General features: G+C 64.9%; 1 protein-coding gene across 4 annotated transcripts in view; it reads right to left on the reverse strand.

The window, feature by feature from the left end:
* The window catches only part of ZNF516 (zinc finger protein 516), a 109,868-nt gene extending 104,130 nt beyond the window's left edge, over positions 1-5,738 (reverse strand). The window contains exon 1 of one of the 4 annotated variants that reach the window (XM_045085233.1): positions 5,571-5,738. The gene's annotated coding sequence lies outside the window, so the exon portion shown is untranslated. Of the gene's footprint in view, positions 1-1,927; positions 2,079-5,062; positions 5,374-5,570 lie in introns of those variants that run through there. The other 3 variants (XM_045085234.1, XM_045085236.1, XM_045085237.1) reach the window with 3 other exon arrangements.
* Positions 5,739-6,000: the final 262 nt, after the last annotated feature.

Below are 6,000 nucleotides of genomic sequence, written 5' to 3' on the forward strand. Positions count from 1 at the left end.
TCCTTGAAAGTCTCTGGGTCGCCATCCTCCAGAGTCAGACACACAGGACCTCAAAGGCCCAGGAACCCCTGAATCCCGCACCTGTCCAGCCCCCTTCAAAGGCCATTTACCAGTCACAACGGGACACACGGGGACGCACTCAGCTCTTCTCACCCAGGATGAACAGCCGCACACAGGGCAAGTTCCCGCTCTAGTTTGTTTCAGGTCCCGGGCCATTTGGAAAGAGGACTCCGGTGAAGACTTCCAGAAATAAAAACAAGCAAAACCCCCCTCTCTCTGCACTGCTGGGCACTGTGCCTTCTGAAGCACTGCTCTGTTTCCTCCCCGGCAGGCATTCCCACTCTTCCTGGGCATTTTACGACACATCCCTGGGCACCGCGAATATTTTTTAGGATGTTAATGTGCTCTGAATGTTTCAGTATACTCAAATAAGCTAACCGAAGGAAACAAAGTCCTCCTAAGGCGCTAAGAGAAACACTAGACTGGACCCACAGGCTTGGGCCTCAGCCCGGCACCATTCTAATTGGAGGACTCGAGTCTCTGAGGCTTGGCTGCTTCTGGCGGGGCCCACGAGAGGCCGCGGAGCCCAGGGAAACTGAAGATGGCCTCCTGGGTCAGCAGCGCCCAGACCCAGGCCCCGGGCCAGCTCGCGCCACTCGCTGCCCGATCTCACCGAGAGGGCAAGCTCCGAGCCGAGCGCGGCAGAGGCCTGCGGTGGGTTTAGGTCCAGCGGGTCGGCGTCCGCAGGACAGCGCGGCGGTTTTGAGGCCACAATCGGGAATGTAGGGAAGAGCAGGAGGAAACGCACCGCGATGAAGCGATCGGGCGGCCTCTCCACGCGGCAGCACCAGGAGCCTATCGAATAGCACACATGCCTCGGCCCCTAAAGTAGCCCTTACATTCCTCAACCAAAATACTCCCGTCATATTAATAGGGCGGCTTAGAGCATCCTCTGGACAGGATCCCGCTGGGGGGTCGCCAGCCCTGCTCCCACTCGGGCCCCTGCTTCAGTGCATTTGGCCCCAGGGCCACAGGACCGGAGCCCCCGTTTCTGGATCATCTGGAATCAGGATCACAGACTTAACGGCAGGTTCACGGGGGGGGGGGGGGGGGGGGCGCCTTCGGGGCACGTTTAATGTTTCATGAAGACCACCACCCTCTAAAGTTCCTTTGGGGACTTGCTGTTGGGTCCCGCAGCCCCTGCCCTTTGTTACGCAGTGGACCCCGCCGGCGGGCCCCACGCCCTCGGGCACATCTGGGCTTCCAGGAACGGCCCCCGCGTCCACGCGGGCCGGCGCCGGCGGGACGGACAGAGGCCACGCAGGCAGGACGCCACACCCACGCGCCGCAGCCCCTCGCGCGGCCCGCGGCTCCCCGCGCCGCCCACCCGCGCGCCGGCCGGCCCGGGTCAGGTGTGAAGACTTATGTAATCGTCCTCAGGGCCACGCCTTTGCCCGCGCCCCACCTCCGCCAGAACAAAGTGAAGTTTAAAATAGAAACCAATTACCTGGCCGCGGCCGCGCCTCGGCCCCCGGAGCGCGGCCCGCGCCGCCGCGCAGACCCCCGCCCCTGGCTGCGCGGAGACACGCGCCCCACCGCCCCCCGCCCGGGCCAGGCCCCTCATCCCTGCCCCCGGCCCGCGCAGACCCCCCCCGCGGCGGCCGGACCCCCCCCAAGGCCCGCGGAGACCCCCCACCCTCCCACACACACACACCCACCCCCACCCCGGCCAGACCCCCCTCTCCCCGCCCCCACCCGCCAAGACCCCGGCCGTCGGGCCCAGCGGAGACCCCCGCCCAGGGCCAGGCCCCCCACTCCCCGCCCCCGCCCCCTGCAGACCTCCGCCCCGGCCAGGCCCCCCCACACCCCGGCCCATGCCCTCCAGCCCGCTCCCGCCCCAGCTAGGCCCCCTCCGGCCCGCACGGACCCCCGCCTTTGTTACGGTGCGAAGTTGGGCCGTGGGTCCCCGTCTCTTTCACTTCTTGGGTTACAGTGCAGGCGAGTGACGTCCGCTCCACATGACGGGGGCGGGGGGCGGGCGCCCGGGGGCGGGGGCGCGGGCCGGGCCCTCCCCCACCTCGCTGCTCTGCCCGCCCCGCCCACAGCCCGCCCCCTGGCAGCCCAGCAACAAGCGGCCGCCGCCCCCGCCCCCGGGGCGGGCAGGTAAATCCCCCCGCCCCCGCCCCGCCCCCGCCCCGCCCCCCCAGCGGCGCCCGGGGCCCGGCGCCGCTCGCTGGGAGATACATAAATAGGAATGATTTAATCCCGCCACACCTCCCCCCTGCTGCCCATTCCTCACTCGGCGAGCTCACCGGGGTGGGGGCGGGGGTGGGGAGCAGAGTCGGGTCGAACTCGAGCCCGAAAATGGCCGGAGCGGGAGGATGGGGTCGGACACCACCTCGTAACTGAGTTGGGTTCTCGCAGGGGGGCACGACGGAGGTCGCCTGGGGCCGCTCGTGGGCCCCCGGGGTAACCCCGGTGCGGCCGGGCAGACGGGCACCCCGCGCGTGGACGAGGGCGGGGCGCGGGATTCCCCCCTCGGGGCCTCCCTCGCGGGGTCTCGGGGGCAGGAGGGGCCCCACGTGGGTCCGTGACCGGCGCGCGGCGGCAGCGGCATCCAGCCCCGCACGTCGCCGCGCGGCCCCGGGCGCCTCGCGACAGAGATGCTGCGTGACCGGGTCCGGCCCGCACGCGTCCACACACCGCGACCGACGTCCCGGGGGGAGCTGGCGCCGGGTCAGGCCGGCACGAAGCGTGGGGCGGCCCGTGACGCGCTCCGCCCGTGAGTGTGCCCATTGTGCGGGGGGGACCCGGCGGGCGCGCGGCGCTCCCGACTCGGGTGGGCAGCACAGCCCCCCCCGACCGCGCGCGGGCCGCGCTCCGGAACCCGCCGTGGGCTCGGGGTGAACTTTCAGCGCCACCGCGTCGCGAGAAGTTGCGAGGTGCCCGCGTCCGCACTTCGCCACGGATTCGCACCCCTTTGCCCGGCGCCCGTTCCGTGCGCTCTGCGCCTGGCGGGCGGGCTCCGTCCCGGACCCCGAGCGCGCGAGGCCGCGCCCGCCGCGTGGGAACGGGACGGAGGGGGCCGCACGGCGCGGTCCCCGCGGCTGGACGCGGGATCCCATCCGTCCCGTCTCCGCCCGCCCTGCGGGTTCCGACTGGAATCCGAAAGCGGCTCTCGAACGCCCATCTCCGCAGGAGCACCTCGGCGGCGGCGAGGCCCCCCTGCGACGGCCGCGTGCCCATCTAGTGCCCGGACTCAGGTAGCAGCGTGTCCACGTCTACAGCACGGGGCTGAGCACATCAGGCGCTGCGGGCGCGCGGGGCCGGCGGCGCGGCTCGGGGGCGTCCACATGGGCGCGGGCACGCGCGCGCGCGCACGCACACTCCAAATTACCTCCGGGATGGAGACAGCCGCTGCGGATTGGCCGACAGAGCCGTCACTCACGCCCAGGGGGCAGGGAGACTTCGCAAGGCTGTTTCCTTCTTTTTTTTTTTCTTTTTTTTCTTTTTTCCCCTTCCCTCCCTACCGTTTCATTTAATGGTAAAACAACAGCAGCGCCCTGAAAGTTAGCCATCTGCGCGGAGAGTTTGCTTTCTTTAACGACGGGGGCGTCAGACAATATCCATTTAAATATATTTTGTTCTTCCACAATGGCTGAAAAGGGAAATTAGCGATCCGGGGTGGGGGCGGAGAAGGAGCTGGGAGTGAGGAGGAGGGGGTCATCCGGAGGGGTGGACGCGGAGTGAAGAGTTGTTCTCAACGCCCAAAAAAGACTTTGACCTTTATTGATCTCGAAATTAAAAAATGCTTTTCACAGATCAGATTGTAACAAACGCCGGTCCTAATTTATGCACTCATTATTTTAATTTTATTATTTAAGCTTGCGCCAGCAATCGTGTTTCCTTAAGAAAGAACTGACCTATTTTTGGCTGGAGATAAACGATCATGTTAACAGATGTTAATCTTGTAATCTGTTTTTCCTGTAAGCACTTTACATACCCGGGTTTCAGACCTTAAAAATAACATCTTTTCCAAAAAGACCTGACGTCACAATTCACTCCCTGAAAAATCACCCCCCCTCCAGTTTTTTTCCTCTGCAATGATTTCAAAGACATTAAATCTTTTTCACTTTATAAATGCTGATTTGTTCTGCCTCAACTCCCACAGGCTTCTATTTGCATTTCAAATTCCACAGGTTACACCAGTCGCCTTTTCAAAAAATGTAAACCAACAATGAAGCAGCAAATGGCTTTTTGTGCATCTGGATTAAATAAGGCGCAGAATGAATATATTTAAAAAGAGGGCTGAGCAAGTTGATCTTTGCACACCCGGAGACCAAGTAATTCTTTATCAGTAAGCCAGCAGAATGAGTAAGATGCAGACACACAAACCCCAGAAGGTCCTGGTCTGATCCCGGTCTGCTGCGGGGAGCTTATTAACGCGGATAATAAATGGGGCTGACTTACAGACCCACATTTTCGGGTAAAAGGCTGGGTCTCTCTGGTCCCTAATTGCACGGCTCCCGCGGCTTCCCTGCCCACGACCACTGATTGTCAGCCCACACCAACCTCCTCCATAAACCGCTGTTTTCGATATCCAACTCGACTGGCTTTTAACAAACTTATTCATACAAAGTTTCTTTAAAACTTGACGAGGCGGTTTATTCTAAACACTGATCGCAACTATTCGGTGTGTTAGTTCTCCCTGGAAATGGCAGACGAGGCGCTTTTCCAAACACCCTCCCCCCGCCGCCAGCAGTCTCCTTTGCTCCTATTTCCCCGGGTACATGTCGCGATCGGTGGCTCCCCAACCCCCACTCCGACCCCCGCCAGGCTCGGTGCCTCTGCGAGGAGCCCCTGCCACCCTAGGCCCTGTCCCCACCCCTCACGGTCACTGAGAGAACCTTCGCCCCCACCCCCACCCGGCCCTAACTTCCCTTCCAGGCGCACTCACTTCTTTAATGTTAGGGTCACTTATATGCCCCCAGCTAATGGGCATGCAGCCAGGGGAGGGGGAGGCAACCCCCCCACACTCACACACACACACGCCAACACGTACCCGAGGCAGCAGCGCTCCGTGCCCACAGGCATCGATCCCATCAGCCAAACCCTTAATAATTGAAGCGGCTCCTCGGGCTCCGCAGCCCCATCACCCACCTTCACTAGCCGGAGCGTTTTACTTTAAAGTAAGGCAATTTGCTCTTTGTCTCCTAATGGATGGAGAGCGCATCCGAGCTCCCCTCCTCCCGCGTCGCCTTTGACGAAGTGTACAAAGCCAGAGCCTCTTCCGCGCTCCCACCCGGCCCCCACCCCGCCCCTCCACTGCGGTAAAAACCACCTCCCAGCGCCCGCCTCGCCGCCCGAAGTTGCATCTTCCCTCTCCTGGAATCGCCGAGCGGAGCAACTACCCACAGGGAAGCCAAGCCGCCCTCCCCGCGCCCCGGAGCCCCTCCCCGCCCCCCACCCCCGCGGCGCACACCGGGGTCCCGGGCACCGCCAGGCCCCGGGCCCCGCGCCCCCGCCCCTTGCGGGCCCCGCGGCGCCCCCCACCCCACCTCGGCCCCTACCTTGGCGGGAGGCGGCGGGCCGGGGGGGAGAGGACGCGCACGCCCCGCGCCTCTGAAGGTGAAGCCGAGCGCCCGAGGCGCGGAGCCGAGCGCTGCACTAGATCGACCGCGCCAGCTGCGCCCGGGCGCGGGGGACGCGCGAGGGCGCGCGGGGCCCGCCACGCGCCCGGCCCCCTCCCCGCGCCGCCCTCGCGCGCCCCGGACGCGCCCGCCCCGCGGAGACCCCGGCGCCGGCCGGGCTCGGGGGGCTGCGCGGCGGGGGGAGGGGGCCGGGACCCCGCGGCCGGGCGCAGGCCCGAGGCTTCCCCCAGCCACGGAATGGTCTGCCCTGTAGGAAACGCACACGCTCCACTATTGTCTCATCAGCACAAAGTTCTACCACACTGCGGGCAAAGTCTGGAGGCTCGCGATGACTCAGACGCAGATAATC

The sequence above is a fragment of the Mustela putorius genome, unplaced genomic scaffold (genome assembly GCF_011764305.1).
Source record: "Mustela putorius furo isolate JIRA1106 unplaced genomic scaffold, ASM1176430v1.1 tig00000835_pilon_pilon_pilon, whole genome shotgun sequence".
In the NCBI taxonomy this organism is placed as follows: domain Eukaryota; kingdom Metazoa; phylum Chordata; class Mammalia; order Carnivora; family Mustelidae; genus Mustela; species Mustela putorius.